Consider the following 18,511-nt stretch of genomic DNA (forward strand, 5'->3'; position numbering starts at 1 on the left):
TGTACCCAAACAGGCACCGGAGTGTGGCGACTCGGGGATTTTCACTGTAACTTAATTGCAGTGTTAATGTGTAAGCCTACTTGTGACACTAATAAAGATTATTATTATGATTAAATGGTGGGTTTCCCCAGCACTTAAATTTGGAGTGTTCCAATCCGCTATGAATAACTTGCACAGCAAATCAGAGGTAAAATAAAGTAAAAGGGTTTGGTGAGGCGGTATTGTCACTGGACGAGTAATTTATAGACTCAGGTAAGGCTTTGAGTGCCTGAGTTTGAATCCCACTATGGCAGATGTTGGAATTTGAATTCAATAAAAATCTTGAATTAAAAGTCTAATAGCAACCATGTAACCATTGTGGATTGTTGTAAAATCCCATCTGGTTCACTAATATCTTTTAGGGAAGGAAATCATTTGTCTTTACCTGGTCTGGAGGACACATGATTCCAGCTCCACAACAAAGTGGTTGACTCTTAAATGCCCTCTGAAATGGCCTATCAAGCCACTCAGTCAAAAGGCAATTAGGGATGGGAAATAAATGTTGGCCCAGCCAGAAACACCCACATTTCATAAATGAATTTTAAAAAACACACGAGAATAGTTTCACATCTTCCCCTGGTGCACTCAGAATAAACGGAGGATAAATGTTCTTTCAGAGGGAGGTTGGCTGACTGCTGTAGGATGATCCATCTTTCCAGAAGCAAGACTTCCACAATGGGAGAAGGCATGCAGAGTGAATTCATCTTGGGGCACAAGTTCCGATGTTCCAGTGATTGGCAGTTTTGATGAGGGCCAGAGTTCTTTCTGCTTCCACCTGCTTGGTAGACAGTGCAGGCCGCAGCCCGGAGTCCTGTTCTCGTTGGATATCAAACAGTTCACTGTTTTCTCTCTCCCTCCTTTCTTAAAAAGAGGAGTAACATTTGTCAACTTCCAACCTAGTGGGATTGTTCCTGAATCGAAGGAATTCTGGAAAATGAAAGCCGGCACACCCACTCTCTTTGTAGCAATTTCTTTTAGAACCCTAGCATGTAAGCCATCAGGCCCCGGGGTAATTTTCAGATTTTAGCTCTTTTGGCTTCTCCAATATTTTATCACTGCTGATGTTACTTTAGTCACTATTTTAACCTCTAGGTTTATCACCTATTTCTGCATAGGAGTTAGAACTGCTGCTCACAGCGCCAAGGGCTCAGGTTCAATTCCGGCCTTGTGTGACTGTCTGTGTGCAGTTTGTATGTTCTCCCCATGTCTACGTGGATTTCCTCTGGGTGCTCCGGTTTCTTCCCACAATCCAAAGATATGGGGGGTTAGGTGGATTGGCCATGATAAATTGCTCCTTAGTGTCCAGGGATGTGCAGGTTAGGATATGGTGTTACAGGGATAGGATGGGGTGGACAGGTAAGCGGACATGGGTAGAGTGCTCATTTGAAGGGCCAGTGCAGACTCGATGGGCTGAATGACCTCCTGCACTGTATGGATTCTACAATATATATTCTCTGATATAAGTCTTTCTTCCTTTTTTCTTTTACCATATTGCTTTGCAATATGTACTACCAGCAGTATAGTATAAGCTTCTAGAATACCACAAAAATATCTTGCACAGTAACACTGGCAACCCTTCACTCATTTTCCAAATACATTACCATATCCATGTTTTATCAGGCCAGAAAACATTGCAAGCCACAAATACCAAGCACAATTTCAGCACAAACATGCTTTTTGTTTGTGGACTCTCAGAAAGTGACTGCCAAGTTGATTATTTAATGACACGCAATTTCTCTAATTTTCCTTATTTCAGCATGTTTATTTTTTAAATCTAGATGCAAGATGGGGCAATGAAAACCACAGGGTTCTTGCACATCTGTTTACCTTGACTGTTTCCAAGAAAAGGGCATTCCACTTCCAGCCCTGAAGATAGTGGGGGAAGGTGACATCTGGGACTTCTTCAAAGGTTAAAGCAGGTGCCGTTTTTTGCTTTTGATCTTTGTCCATGTCTTTGTTGTTAACCTCACAACACTTGAAATGCTGCAGCGCTGCAGTGTAACATACTATAGTATCTTGCCATGTAAGATTTTTTAAAGTTGAGGGCAATTATCGTCAGCATCCTAAAGTATTCTGATCTGCTAGATGTCCAAGAGATAAAGATGGTAATATGAAGCCCTGAACTGAACACTTTGCAGTAATTTGCATCAGTAATTTTTACAGTGGCAGGCACCAACACCAATATATCCACTCTGGAGAATTTATTCCTCGTGAGATGAGGTCGGAACACTGCCTAAGGACAGAATTTTGTGCAGTGCTGAGGTTGTGTGCTGTTGGAAGTGCCATCTTTTCAGTGAGACATTAAATCCAGACTCCAACTATATGTTCTGATGTTTCACATGTGAAGCCTCTAACACTTTCTCTCCTCCACGGTGGAGCCACCACCAGTGCCCTCAAACTCAACCCCGATACAGGAAGCTTCCCTATCTGCCGCAAACTGTCCCTCCATCCATGACCCACTTCTGAAACTTCTCGACATTTGCCGCCCAATAATGGTTCATCAAATGTGGCAACGCTAACTCCTCTGACCACCTGTCCCTATGCAAAAAAGCTCTCCGGATCCAAGCCACCTTGCCTGCCCACACATAGGCTGAAATCATAAAAGATTTTAGGTTAAAAAAATTGTGTGATTCTGGAAAATAAATTCATTACTACAGGAAGTAGTTGATGCTAAAACATGAGGTGCGATTCTCCGACTCCCCGCCAGGTCGAAGAATCGCTGGGGGCGGCGTGAATCCCGCCCCGGCGCCGGCTGCCGAATTCTCCGGCGCGGAGTTTTGGCGGGGGCAGGAAGTGCGCCGCGCCGGTCGGTGGCCGCTGGCAGCAGCCCCCCCGGTGATTCTCCGCCCCGCAATGGGCCGAGCGGCCGCCCGTTTTCGGCCGGTCCCGCCGGCGTAAATCAAACCAGGTCCGTACCAGCGGGACCTGGCTCTGCGGGCAGCCTGCAGAGTCCCGGGGGTGCCCCCCCAAGCCCTTCTGTGCCTGCTGGCACGGCGCCAACCCCGCCGGCGCCAACCCCGCCGGCGCCGGCCTAGCCCCTGAAGGAGTGGAGGATTCCATACCTTCTGGGCGGCTCGACACCAGAGTGGTTCATGCCACTCCTCGGCGCCGGTACCGCCCGCCCCACCGGGTAGAGGAGAATCCCGCCCATTGAATATATTCAAGAGGCGGCTAGATATAGCAGTTGGGGAGAATGGGACCGAAGGCCATGGAGAGAAAGCAGGATGAGGCTATTGAGTTGGATGATAAGCCATTATCGTGATAAATGGTGGAGCAGGCTTGAAGGACCAAAAGGCCTCCTCCTGCTCCTATCTTCTATGTATCTTCTATAGAAACAACGGGATTTTCACAGTTTGAACCTGCCCTGCCGACGATATCGGGAACACATCCCACCTCTTCAGATCACCCTTTACGCCTTCTACCAGGTTGGCCAAATTCAACTATGCCCTGTATTGACCTAGCCAGCCAAAATGTCAGTTTCTCCAGGTCCTCTTCCTGCCCCTGAGAGCTCACCAGAACACCTCACTTTTCCCTTCATTAAGTCTGTACCTGAAAAAGAGCTGAACTTACTCAACATCTCCATAATCCTATTCACACTGGAGATCGGGTCTGTCACATGTAACAGTAAGTCATCCACATATAATAACACTCGTTGCTCCATACCTCCCCTCTCTATATCCTTCCACTCCATCTATGGCCTTAGCACAATCGCCAGAGGTTCAATTGCCAATGCAAAAAGAAACCAAGAAAGTGGACACCTTGTACCCCCCATGCAAAAAAATGTACCCTGCAATATGTTATTGCAAACACGTGCCATGGGGTTTTATGTAGAACAGTCTGATCCAGGAAATAAATCTGGGTCTGAATCCAAAGCGCTCCAGTATCTCAAAGAGGTACTCCCATTCTAACCGATCAAATGCTTTCTCCGCATCCATGGAAATGATTACCTCCGGCTCCGGACCTGACGGGGGTGACATCACTAAATTCAATAACCTCTTTTAATTGGCCGACAATGGTAGGCTCTTCATAAACCCCGCCTGATCCTCAGTCACTATCCCCGGTAAACAAGCGCATTGCCAGCACTATAGCCAATAACATTTAACAGTGCTATGGGCTGATTGGAACCACACTCCCCTTGATCCTTACCTTTTTCAAGATTAGAAAGATTGAAGCTTGTGCCAATGTGGCCGGCTGCTCTCCCTGTGCTAACGAGTCATTGAACATTTCCAATAGATGAAGCCCCAGCTCCGTGGCAAATATTTAATAAAATTCCACTGGGAATTCCACTGGACCTGGAGCCTTGCCAGATTATATAGAACAGATGCACCCCATAACCTCCTCCAGCCCAGGCGAGGCCTGTAGCCCATGCACTTTCACCTCTTCGGCCGCTTGGAAATCTAAACCATCCAGGAACGTTTCAACATCTGAGTCTCCATCTGGGCGCTTAGACCTGTACAGCGACCAGTAAAAGGTCTCAAATACCCCACTCACATTACCTGGGTCAGAAACCACGCTGTCCCAGGGTCTTTTATTTGCACTATCTCCCTTGACGCCACCTGCCACCTCAGCTGATGTGCCAATAACCTATTGGCCTTCTCACCATGCTTGTAAAATGCCCCTCGCGCCTGAAGCAACTGGTCAACCATTTCCCTGTCAAAAACAGTTTGAACACCATCCGGAGCTTGTTCCTCTCCTTCAACAACTCCTCCTTTGGGATAGTCAAATATTGCCAGTCCACTGCCAGAATGGCCTCTCCCAAACTCCACCTTTCCATCCTTCCTGTCTTCTCACTGTGTACCTTAATCAAGATCAGCTCCCCCTTGTTAACTGCATTTAACGCCTCCCAGAATGTGAAGGGTGAGACCTCGTTCTTATTGAATTCCGCATACGTTTCTATAGCTGTGACTATCCTTTCACATGCCCCCTTATCCATATTAAATGCGGCGTTCCTTTTGCCAGCTCCACTCCCAAGGTCTGGTAGATTCGGACAGTGTGACTTTCCCAGCTGCACTCCTGCATTTCCTTTATCCACCTCTAGATCTTTTCTTTCTCTCGATATCTATGGAGCTGAACTATGATTGCCCGTGGCAGCTCCCCAGCTCTAGGCTTGTTCTTCATCGACCAATGGGCCCAATCCACTTCAGGCGGGATTTAAAAGACCCTCCCCCACCAACTGCTCGAACATCCTTGCCATGTAGTCTGTGGCTCTCACTCCTTCTATGTCCTCGGGCAGCCCCCGATCCTCAAGTTCTGTCATCTGGAGTTGTTCTCCAAGTCATCAAGCTTGGCCCTCATCATTTTTTGCCCCTCTGGCATCATCAACATCTCCGCCTCCAAGAAGGCAGCCCGATCCTCATGGTCAGTAACCATCTCCTCCACCCTCTGCATCAACGCATCCTGCAACCACTGTTTCACCCTTTCCAAGGCTGCCTGAATTGGTTCAGTCACTTTCGCCAAGTCTTCAGTGACCACCTACCTTTGCTTTTTAAATTTGGTCGATAGGAAGTCGACCAACTTGTCCATCAGCCACTGAGCGGGCAACAATGCCAAAGGTCCCTCCGTCATATTTTCCCCTCCTGCGCCACGCATGACCTCTGAGTCCGAAGAGTGACCCCAATTCGACATCCTCCTCATTTGATTGCTCCCCCTTCGACAAACATTCAATCCCTCCACCACTGATGAACAGTGGCAGGCATGTGTACCATCTAGAAGATGCATAGTAGGAACTCATCAAGGTTTCTCAAGCAGCACCTTCCAAACCCGTGACCACCACCATCTAGAAGGACAAGAGTAACAGATACCTGAGAACCCCACCACTTTTAAGTTCCTCGAAGTCCAAAGATGTGCAGGTTATGTGGATAGGCCATGCTAAATGTCCCCTTAGTGTCCAAAGGTGAGGTAGGGTTATGGGGATAGGGCAGGGAAGTGGGCATAGGTACGGTGCTCTTTCGGAGGGCTTGGACAGACCTGATGGGCTGAATAGCGTTCTTCCGCACTGTAGGGATTCTATGATTCTATGAAGTCACACACCATCCTGACTTGGAAATATATCACTGTTCCTTCGCTGTCACTGGGACAAAATCTTGGAACTCCCTCCTTAACAGCACAGTGGGTTTACCCACACCTCAAGGACTGCAGTGGTTCAAGAAGGCAACTCACCACCACCTTCTGTGGGGTAACTAGGGATGGACATTAAATGCTGGACTAGCCTGTGATGCCCACATCCCGTTTATGAAAATAAAAGCCAGTTTGTCATAACCCCGTGTAGTTTACATTCTGACTGTCTGGTTCGGCTCCAGCCCGGAGTTTGCACCCGTTGTGGTCATAGTAACTCTTCCCTCTTTGCTTCAAAAGAGCTTCCTTCACATTTGTTTCCACTTCAAGCTGCAGCAGGGTTTTGTCAACATGGATCAATGTCCTGGCGCATCTGGAGAACATTCTCTGTGCTGGTGAGAGCAGATCTTCTTTGCCGGATTGCGCAGTCTAAGGAACGCAGCATAAAAGTCTGAGTTGTTGCAGAAGCATTTATCGAGAAGGTGCTTTGCTGAACCTACTGCATGCACTGCCAAACCATTCGATTTTGGTTAGGGGGCTGTTTGTAACTTGTTCAAAGTTCCATGCGTGTGCAACGTCCTTGAACTCCCTTCACACAAATTAGCTGGCATTGTCTGTTACTAGTCGTGTGGAATGCCATGCACAGCAAGGAGTCTCTTCAGCTTCTCGATTACTGTAGTGCTCTGCATGTCAAATAAGTAATCAACTTCATACCACCCCGAGAATGAATCAACAAGGACCAGATGCTGTTTCCCATTCCATTCAAATGTATCTGCACAGTGAGTGACCATGGAATCTCTGGAATATCATGACAGTGCAGTTTGTTGAGACCTGAGTGTATTGCATAGTGCACAGCTGGATCCTCCCTCTCTATGTCACCATAGATTGACGGCCAGTACATGCTTTCATTTGCACAATGCCTAATGGTTTCAACCCCCGGCTGTCCTTGCTGGCATGGCTGGGTGTAGAATTTCTGCAGAGAGTGAGGAATTGCGAACTTCTGGCCATGCAGTCAGCTCAAGGTGGATTTGTCACTCGGTTGTTTAGACAAATGGTTTGTGATGCAGAGCGAGGCCAACAGTGTGGGTTCAATTCCCGTACCGGCTGACGCTATCCATGAAGGCTCCTCCTTCTCAACCTTGCCCCTTGCCTGAGGTGTGGTGATCCTCAGTTTAAATCACCACCAGTCAGCTCTCCTCATCAAAGGGGAAAAGGGGAAAGCAGCCTATGATTAATTGGGATTTTGGTGACTTTAAGTCATAGTGCAATGCTGTCGTGGAGACACAGCAGTGGTTTAACATCCTGAATTGACGACATGGAATTGAAATTTCCTTTGCATGCAGTCCAAGGTAACTGTGCATTCTGCGTGTATGGCTTGTCCACCATATGCAACATGGTTTGTGCATGTTCTTATTAAAATTCACTTTATTGGTGGAATTGAGTGCAGCACTAGGCTCTATTTAAGGGGTCATGAAAAGTCATTGGCAAATAGGGTTAAGGAAAATCCCAAGGCGTTTTACACTTACATAAAAAGCAAGAGGGTAGCCAGGGAAAGGGTTGGCCCACTGAAGGATAGGCAAGGGAATCTATGTGTGGAGCCAGAGGAAATGGGCGAGGTACTAAATGAATACTTTGCATCAGTATTCACCAAAGAGAAGGAATTGGTAGATGTTGAGTCTGGAGAAGGGGGTGTAGATAGCCTGGGTCACATTGTGATCCAAAAAGACGAGGTGTTGGGTGTCTTAAAAAATATTAAGGTAGATAAGTCCCCAGGGCCGGATGGGATCTACCCCAGAATACTGAAGGAGGCTGGAGAGGAAATTGCTGAGGCCTTGACAGAAATCTTTGGATCCTCGCTGTCTTCAGGGGATGTCCCGGAGGACTGGAGAATAGCCAATGTTGTTCCTCTGTTTAAGAAGGGTGGCAGGGATAATCCCGGGAACTACAGGCCGGTGAGCCTTACTTCAGTGGTAGGGAAATTACTGGAGAGAATTCTTCGAGACAGGATCTACTCCCATTTGGAAGCAAATGGACGTATTAGTGAGAGGCAGCACGGTTTTGTGAAGGGGAGGTCGTGTCTCACTAACTTGATAGAGTTTTTCGAGGAGGTCACTAAGATGATTGATGCAGGTAGGGCAGTAGATGTTGTCTATATGGACTTCAGTAAGGCCTTTGACAAGGTCCCTCATGGTAGACTAGTACAAAAGGTGAAGTCACACGGGATCAGGGGTGAACTGGCAAGGTGGATACAGAACTGGCTAGGCCATAGAAGGCAGAGGGTAGCAATGGAGGGATGCTTTTCTAATTGGAGGGCTGTGACCAGTGGTGTTCCACAGGGATCAGTGCTGGGACCTTTGCTCTTTGTAGTATATATAAATGATTTGGAGGAAAATGTAACTGGTCTGATTAGTAAGTTTGCAGACGACACAAAGGTTGGTGGAATTGCGGATAGCGATGAGGACTGTCTGAGGATACAGCAGGATTTAGATTGTCTGGAGACTTGGGCGGAGAGATGGCAGATGGAGTTTAACCTGGACAAATGTGAGGTAATGCATTTTGGAAGGGCTAATGCAGGTAGGGAATATACAGTGAATGGTAGAACCCTCAAGAGTATTGAAAGTCAAAGAGATCTAGGAGTACAGGTCCACAGATCACTGAAAGGGGCTACACAGGTGGAGAAGGTAGTCAAGAAGGCATACGGCATGCTTGCCTTCATTGGCCGGGGCATTGAGTATAAGAATTGGCAAGTCATGTTGCAGCTGTATAGAACCTTAGTTAGGCCACACTTGGAGTATAGTGTTCAATTCTGGTCGCCACACTACCAGAAGGATGTCGAGGCTTTAGAGAGGGTGCAGAAGAGATTTACCAGAATGTTGCCTGGTATGGAGGGCATAAGCTATGAGGAGCGATTGAATAAACTCGGTTTGTTCTCACTGGAACGAAGGAGGTTGAGGGGCGACCTGATAGAGGTATACAAAATTATGAGGGGCATAGACAGAGTGGATAGTCAGAGGCTTTTCCCCAGGGTAGAGGGGTCAATTACTAGGGGGCATAGGTTTAAGGTGAGAGGGGCAAAGTTTAGAGTAGATGTACGAGGCAAGTTTTTTACGCAGAGGGTAGTGGGTGCCTGGAACTCACTACCGGAGGAGGTAGTGGAGGCAGGGACGATAGGGACATTTAAGGGGCATCTTGACAAATATATGAATAGGATGGGAATAGAAGGATACGGACCCAGGAAGTGTAGAAGATTGTAGTTTAGTCGGGCAGTATGGTCGGCACGGGCTTGGAGGGCCGAAGGGCCTGTTCCTGTGCTGTACATTTCTTTGTTCTTTGTTGTTATTTGCTTCAATAGCGGCTTTGACAAAACATGACATTCTTCCCCAGTATCAATTTTGACTTGCAGTTTAGCATTATTGTGAGCAATGTTGAACGTTGTGAATATTTCGTCTTTTCAGCAGTGAGGTCAACAATTTCACAATAAAATGTTTGCAGGGACTCATGGTTTTAATTTGTTTCTAGCTCATCTACTTTGTATGCTGAGCTTCGGAGAGGTAGCTGGCTGCAGCATGTCTTGTGTTAGTAGCTGGTTGATGTGGCTTTGATCTGCAACACTTGGCAAAATGATTCCATTTACCACAGTTATTACTGCGCTTGTTAAATGTAAATCATATGCTTCTTTTTTGCGGGTGCTGGATATTGCAGTTTGAGCAGGGTGTCTTTTGTACTGAAATGACTCCAGCTTCTCTTTTTTCTTTCGTGTTCCTCTCGGATTGTTCATTCAACATGCAAATATTAATGACAGATTCCAATGTTAAGTTTTGTTTGCAGCGCAGCTCCTTGCACACACTGATGCTTCTCCTACAAGTTAATCAGTGAACACAACAAATTTGCACTTTTTTGACAGAATTTTCTGTGTTGAGATGTTCGACCAGGTCAATTCATTGGGTTTCGAGCGAGCAGTGTTGAAAGCATGTCGATCCATGTGTAGATTTTTTACAAGCGCGCAGATTTGATCAAAATTCTTTGGTAGTACCTCAGGATCCTTGTCCTCCCCCTGTTGGAATGCGAATGATTCTGATTTCTGCACAGCCTCCGGGCCTGCCAAGTTCTACAACACGTAGGCTTGGACTTTCTTTCACTGGTTGGACAGACCGGTGTAGCAGTAGACACGCTATTCATTCTTGAACTTTTTCCAGATGTCGGCAACTTTCTAATCAAAACTAAGTGGCCGATGCGCCAGTGGCTTTGTGCCATCTCAACCAGCTCCTGGCATCACATATTATTGTGTGGTCGTGTAGGAATGAAGACACAGGCGATAACTGCAACAGTTTTTGCAAATGTTCTTGACTGTTCTTACATACTGTGCCTGTAGCCATGTGGGAGTTGTCGTGTTGGGTGTTCCGTTATACAGACGAACTAACACGGTTGCAGATGGTACAACTCTGTTTTATTACTATCAATAACAACATCTGTAAACTTATGACTGTGGTTCGTTCTTTACCCTTTAACCTGTGGACCAAGCCCTTACACTATCTTAGAGAGGCACTCAGCACATAGTGTATGTCTGAGTGGCTTGCTGTGAGCTCTGTGCCCTGAGCTGTCTCCTGCTGGAATGAGCGGGAACTGTGGTGTTCCCCGTTTTATAGTGCGTGTGCTCTTGCTTGTGATTGGCTGTGATGTTGCGTGTGTGTTGATTGGTCCGTTGATCTGTCCATCAGTGTGTATGTGTGTTTGCACCATGATGTTTATCTGAATATCATGACATCCCCCCTTTTTTACAAGAATATGTGCCTATGTGGTAATAAATATAGATGTGTACTGAGTGCAGCTGAATGTGTGTGTGCAATATCTACAACATGTACATGAGGCTAAACTATATACATAGGAAGGTGTCAGGTGTAACATAGCAACGAGGTTGTACCATAAACAAAACAAGTGTAATCATCAAACATCAAAAACAAACTCCTGTAACGACAAAAAGAGAAACATATTAACATTGTGGCATAACACTTTAGTGAGTCCAATGTTCAAACAGGCTCATAAGTCCAGGCTAGTAGGTGGGCGACGAATTCGGGTTGACTGTTAGGGTGGCACACCATTCATCACCCGGATTAAAGCTGTTCACTGGCATCGGCTGGTGGGTTCTGCTTGGGGACATCCGGTTCCTGTCAATGACTGCGACGCGGAAGGCTTCCCGGTCGTCGGTATCACCGGTCTGTACATCGTCAGGGTATGACTCGGTGTATGGAGGCTGAATGGCCCGCACATCCCTGCGAGGCTGGCGGAATTGGGGAGCATTGGCAGGTTGAGCTGCTGGACAGCAGGCAGCGTAGTGGCCCATCTTGCCACAGCGGAGGCATTGTCGATTCTTTGCTGGACATTGCCGCTTTAAATGTGCGGATCCACAGTTGCCGCACGTCGTGACGTCATGGCGTTCGTTGCGCCATCGCGCATGCGCAGTTCGGTCCTGCTTAGAGCGCGCCTGCGCGTCGCGTCCCTCTGCGTCGATGTCTCTTTTGGCGCGTGCAAGCGCGGGAGGCTGCGGAAAGCACGCAAAATGGCCACCCTCGTCTGGGCCGGGGGCCGGGAGGAACTCAATCGACTGGACCCACTCGGCCTCGTAGGACACCTGCCGTGCCGATTCGGCCGCCTGGAATTGGGAGTACCGGCGGTCGCGTTTTCATGGAGGATGCAGGCTTCGATGGCGGTGGCTAAGGTGAGGCTCTTAATTTTGAGGAGCTGCTGGCGTAGGGTGCCCGAGGTGACGCCAAAAACTATCTGGTCCCGAATCATGGAATCGAAGGTGGCCTCATAACTGCAGGACTGCGCCAGGATACGGAGGTGTGTCAGGAAAGATTGAAAAGGCTCATCCTTACCCTGCAGGCGTTGCTGGAAGAGGTACCTCTCGAAGCTCTCGTTCACCTCGACGCTGAAGTGCTGCTCAAGTTTAAAAAGGACCGTCTTGTACTTCATCTTGTCCTCGCCGTCCACGAATACCAGGGAGTTGTAGATGTGGATGGCATGTTGCCCTGCCGTGGAGAGGAGGAGGGCGATTTTTTTGGTGTCCGAAGCATTCTCCCTTGCTGTGGCTTCTAGGAAGAACTGGAAGCGCTGTTTAAACAGCTTCCAGTTGACGCCGAGGTTTCCAGCGATTTGGAGCGGCTGCGGCGGGCTGATGGTGTCCATGGCGCAGGATGGCGGATTCCTGAAGATGTGTAGGTAGGTCTCACAGTTGCTGGGTTCCAATCCTGGTACTATGTCGTGTTGTGTGTTCTGCTATACAGGCGAACCAACACAGTTGCAGATGGTACAACTCTGTTTTATTACTATCAATAACAACATCTGTAAACTTATGACTGTGGTTCGTTCTTTACCCTTTAACCTGTGGACCCAGCCCTTACATTATCTTAGAGAGGCACTCAGCACATGGTGAATGTCTGAGTGGCTTGCTGTGAGCTCTGTGCCCAGAGCTGTCTCCTGCTGGAATGAGCGGGAACTGTGGTGTTCCCCGTTTTATAGTGCGTGTGCTTTTGCTTGTGATTGGCTGTGATGTTGCGTGTGTGTTGATTGGTCCGTTGATCTGTCCATCAGTGTGTATGTGTGTTTGCACCATGATGTTTATCTGAATATCATGACAAGAGTCACTTCTTGCGCCCTCCCCCGACATCACGTATTACTACTGGTGCACAGGTCATTTGGCAATATGTGAATGGAACCACATTCTCCAGATTTCCCACAGGGATAAGGGTTTCTGATTAATAAAGGCCTTAAGCTGTTGAATTTCAATAATTTTACATCATTTGCATGAACTGGGTAAACTTATTTGCAATGAATTACAATTGGAAATTGCAAAAAAATAGCATCTGCCAGTTCACTAAGTGTGAATGAAGCGACCAGCAAAGAAGCACGGCAGTTGGAACTAAACATTTTAGCCCAAATATCTTTGGCACCATGTAGAAACAGAGTCCCGTTTTGGGCGCGTTTAGTGGTGTGTTTCTTGGTGCCTGCAGCGCCGAAAAAGACATCGCTATTTAACGGCACTTTGCCATTTTCTTTTGGCCTCAGCGACGAACGACCCGCCGAGGCCGTACTTACATCATTTCTTGCACTGGCAAGCTGAGCTTGGAAAAAGAGGTGCGGATCGGAACGGCATTTTTAAATGCTGCCCTGATCTTTCCACCCCCCTCAGCCAGCCCACCCCGGCCTCTGGAACCCCATCCACTGCAGGAAAGACGGTGGTGTAGTGGTATTGTTACTGGACTAGTAATCCAGAGACCCAGGATGATGATTTGGGGACCTAGGTTCAAATCCCACCACGGCAGGTGGTGGAATTTAAACTCAATAAAATATCTGGAATTAAAAGTCTAATGACGATCGTGAAACCATTGTCGATTGTTGTAAAAATCCATCTGGTTCACTAATGTCCTTTAGGGAAAAAACAAATCTGCCATCCTTACCTGGTCTGGACTACATGTGACTCCAGACCCACAGCAGTGTGGTTGACTCTTAAATGCCCTCTGAAATGGCCTAGCAAGCCACTCAGTTGTATCCAACCACTATAAAAACACAAGAAAGAAATAAAACTGGACGGAACAAAAGGCATTGAACCAGGCACCGGAAATGACAACGGCAAACCCAGCCCTGTCGACCGTGCAAAGCCATCCATACTAACAAAGTTGGGAGAGCTGTCTCAGACTAGTTGTTCCTCGGGTAGCACCTTCCAAACCCACCACCACTACTATCTAGAAGGACCAGAGCTGTAAATACCTGGAGGTTCCCTTCCAAGTCACTCACCACCCCGACTTGGAAATATATTGCTGTTCCTTCACTGTTGCTGTGGCAAAACCCTGGAACTCCCTATCTAACAGCATAGTGGATGCATCTACACCAGAAGGAGTGCAACGGTTCAAGGAGGCAAATCATCACCACCTTCTGAAGGGCAACGAGGGATGGGGAATAAATGCTGGCCTAACCAGCGAAGCCCACATCCCGTAAATGAATTTTAAAAACCAACATAGTTTTTATAGGCAAGACACCCCCTGACCGGTCCCTGGTACGGGCAACCTAGCACTCAGACACCTTGACACTGCCAGCTTGGTAGTGGCATCTCGGAACCCTGGCAGTGTCAGGTTGACATCGCAATGGTGACCAGGTGGCACAGCCAATGTGCCAGGTTGGCAGTACCAAGGGACCCAGATGTCAGCGGGAGTACAAGGGTACCAGTCTGCCCAGAGCTCGACCGCCCAGGGGTCTCAAATGGCCTTGGAAACCACCCCAAGTTGTCCACATTTGTGGAAACCAGTGTTGTACGGTGCATGGCGAGATCGCCCAGACGACGCTGTTAGTTTCCGGGCCTCGGCAGAATCCGGCGCAGACTTATAAACATGTCAATCTGGATCTCGCCCAGTGAAGGACGAGTTCTTTGGGGAGGTAACAAGGAAGTTAGACAAAGGAGAACCAGTGGACAAGATTTATTTAGATTTCCATGCGGCCATTGACAAGGTCCCGCATAGGAGATTGTTAAATACGTTAAGAGCCTATGGTGTTAAGGGTAAGATCCTGGCATGGATAGAGGATTGGCTGACTGGCAGAAGGCAGAGAGTGGGGATAAAGGGGTCTTTTTCAGGATGGCAGCTGGCGACTAGTGGTGTGCCTCAGGATTCTGTGCTGGGAGCACAACTTTTCACAATATACATTAATGACCTTGAAGAAGGAACTGAGAGCACTGTTGGTAAGTTTCCAGATGATACAAAGATCTGTAGACGGACAGGTAGTACTGAGGAAGCAAGGGGGCTGCAGAAGGATTTGGACAGTTTAGGAGAGCGGGCAATGAAGTGGCAGATGGAATACAATGTGGAAAATTACGAGGTTATGCACTTTGGAAGGAGGAATTTAGGCATAGACTATTTTCTAAACAGGAAAATGTTTAGGAAATCAGAAGCACAAAGGGACTTGAGAGTCCTTGTTCATGGTTCTCTTAAGGTTAACATACAGGTTCAGTCGGCAGTTAAGAAGGCAAATGCAATGTTAGCATTCATGTCAAGAGGGCTAGAATACAAGACCAGGGATGTACTTCTGAGGCTGTATAAGGCTCTGGTCAGACCTTATTTGGAGTATTGTGAGCAGTTTTGGGCCCCGTATCTAAGGAAGGATGTGCTGGCCTTGGAAAGGTTCCAGAGGAGGTTCACAAGAATGATCCCTGGAATGAACAGCTTGTTGTATGGGGAACGGTTGAGGGCTCTGGGTCTGTACTCGTTAGAGTTTAGAAGGATGAGGGGGGATCTTATTGAATACTGCGAGGCCCGGATAGAGTGGACATGGAGAGGATGTTTCCACTTGTAGGAAAAACTAGAACCAGAGGACACCATCTCAGACTAAAGGGACGATCGTTTCAAACAGAGATGAGGAGGAATTTCTTCAGCCAGAGGGTGGTGAATCTGTGGAACACTTTGCCGCAGAGGGTTGTGGAGGCCAAATCACTGAGTGTGTTTAAGATAGAGATAGATAGGTTCTTGATTAATAAGGGGATAAGGGGTTATGGGGAAAAGGCAGGAGAATGGGGATGAGAAAAATATCAGCCATGCTTGAATGGCGGAGCAGACTCAATGGGCCGAGTGGCCTAATTCTGCTCCTATGTCTTATGGTCTTTAGGGAACCGGTGGCTGCTGCAACTTGTGCTAACGACAGACTCTGTGGCTCGTGTCCTGTTTCCACCAGTGGAGTCTATTCCAGTATCCTGACTGGGTGGTCCATGTGTTATCCCGCCAGCAGGGTGGCAACTGGTTGTGTGGTGGAGATGGTCACAGTGTCCTGCCAGTTGCCTCCATGCCAAGAGGCTGGTATGCAAGTAGGTGCTACAAATGGGGCTGAGCGAGTGATGTGTGCGTTTCCTGGTACCTTACTTGCATTGTGACGTGGGACCCCGGTCTAACACATAGGTTGTAACAGAGAGCTGGTCAGGTTTCCTGGCCGGGGGCAGGACGGATGGGATCAGTGGTGCGGTGGACATGCAGCACTTGGAGACATCTTGTGATCCTCAGGGGTGGGCTGTGATAGTGTCACTGATGAGACTTCTACTCTGAGAGGGGCTGTGTGCCAGGCAGGGGTCCAGCAAGGATGATACATTTGTCCTTTGTTGGGGGTGAGCTTTGCTAATGAGTGGGTTTGAACTGCAGCAATGGAAGTCTGAGCTTAGCGACCCCGATCCCGAGGGGGACACTTTGAGTGCACAGACCTGGCAACAGGTTATTCCCCACCACTCCCTGTAGTCCAGGAAGACACCCTCTGGCAGTCCACCATTCCGGAGTTTTCAGCACATTATGAGAGTTTTCTTACATTCTTGCTTCCCCTCAACAGCCATGATGCCCAGATCCTTCTTGTAAATACCTGCACCAATTCACCTGAGAGGGGTGTCCTACCCGTTAATCACAGTAAAATCCATGCCAATGACAAATCTGACCCTCACTGCCACAGCCAACAGGAGGCCAGAGCAAGAAGGCTGATTTGGCGCTGGGCGTAAATCCCGACTTTGACTCCACAAAACATTCTCCGCCCGATCACGATTCTTGCTGCCGGTGTTGAGTAGCACAGAATCCAGCCCATGATTTGGCCAGAGTGAATTGGGAGCAGGCACTTTTAGGTAAATCTGTGACAGAACAGTGGGACATTCTCAAGAAGGAAATAGCGAGAGTACAGGGCCAACATGTTCCAATCAAGAATAAAGGTGGGAACAACAAATCCAGTGAACCCTGGATATTGAGGGATATACAGCAATGGATGACGAGAAAAAGAGAAGCGTGTGGCAGATATCGAGGGATCAAAACAGCAAAAGCCATGGAGGCATATAGAATGTGCAAAAGGGAACTTAAAAAGGAAATTAGGAGAGCAGGATAGCAAAAATAGGGGGCGAGATTCTCCAATAATTGGGCTACTTCCCCACTCCAGCGTCAAAACGCTGGACTTTCTTCCTACCTGAAGGGGGCTTGCAGGGCCCCGGAGTACTCCTCGCAGCTCTGGCTGCCAATATAGGGCACTGCACTACTGGTCGGGAGTCCGCACATGCGCACGGCGGCGGCCTTCGGCGGCCGCCCCGTGCGAAATGGCAGACTCTCCGCGATCACGTGCGCCCGCGGAACAGTGGCCCCCGATCACTAGCCTGGCCATCCGTGAGGCCTCCCCCCCCCCCCCCCCCCCCACCCACCCCCTGGTGAAGCATCCCCCCACCAGGGCAGCCACGGACTGACTCTGCAGCCACCATTGGCCGTTCCCGACAGGCAAAACGTGGTTAGAACCACACCGTCGGGAACTCGGCCAGTTTTCGTTGGAGAATCGCCTCTGTCAATGGCCCCTTATCAGCACCGTGTAGACCCCGCACGCAATTCGTGGCGATTCTCCGGGATTTTGCTATCAACGCCCATTCTCCGCCCTTCCCGCCAATCATAATTTCGGCGCGGAGGCTCGGAGAATTCCACCACCAATATGAAAAGATAATGGCAGGTTAAATAAAGGAAAATCCTAAATTGCATTCAAAGTATATTCAGGGTAAAGAGGACAGTATGAGTATAGAAATCAGGGAGATTGACTGTGATTAAAATTGAAGAAATTAACATAGAGAGGAGATTTTGAGTGGTCTGGAAGCCTTAAAAGCAGACAGATCACCAGGGCCAGATGAAATATATCCCAGGCTGTTAACTGAGGCAAGCAAGAAAATAGAATGGGTGCTGGCAATAATTATCAATTCCTCTCTGGCCACAGGAGAGTTGCCAGCATACTGGAGGCTGGCCAATGTGTAGCCATTATTCAAGAAGGGAGGAAGGGATTAACTTCCTGCAGGAAGTGGGGCCCTGCAGGAAACTACGGGCCAGTCAGTCTAACCTCAATGCTGGGGAAATTGTTGGAAGCAATTCTGAGACAGAATTAATCTGCATTTGGAGAGGCAGGGATTAATCACCCACTTGTTTGAATTTTTCGAAGAGGTGATTTGGTGGGTAGATGAGTGCAAAGTATTTAACGTGGTTAAATTGTACTTCAGCTAAACTTTTGATGAAATCCCACATGGGAGACTGATAGCAAAGGTAAGAGCCCATAGGATCCAAGGGAATTTGGCAAATTGGATCCAGAATTGGCTGAGTGGCAGGAAGCACAGAGTGATGGTCGAGGGGTATATTTCTGACTGGAAGCCTGTATCCAGTGGGGCCCTGCATGGGGCCCTTGCTGTTTATGGTTGGTTAAATGGTTTAAACATGAATGTGGGAGGGTTTATCTGTAAATACAAAAATTGGTAGGATGATAAGTAGTGAGGAGGATAGCCTTAGATTACAGGAGGATATAGGCGGGCTGGTCAGATGGGTTGATCAGTGGTAAATGCAATTCAATCCGGATAAGTGTGAGGTGATTCACTGGGCAGGACAGACAAGAT

The sequence above is a fragment of the Scyliorhinus torazame genome, chromosome 9 (genome assembly GCF_047496885.1).
Source record: "Scyliorhinus torazame isolate Kashiwa2021f chromosome 9, sScyTor2.1, whole genome shotgun sequence".
Taxonomy (NCBI): Eukaryota; Metazoa; Chordata; class Chondrichthyes; order Carcharhiniformes; family Scyliorhinidae; genus Scyliorhinus; species Scyliorhinus torazame.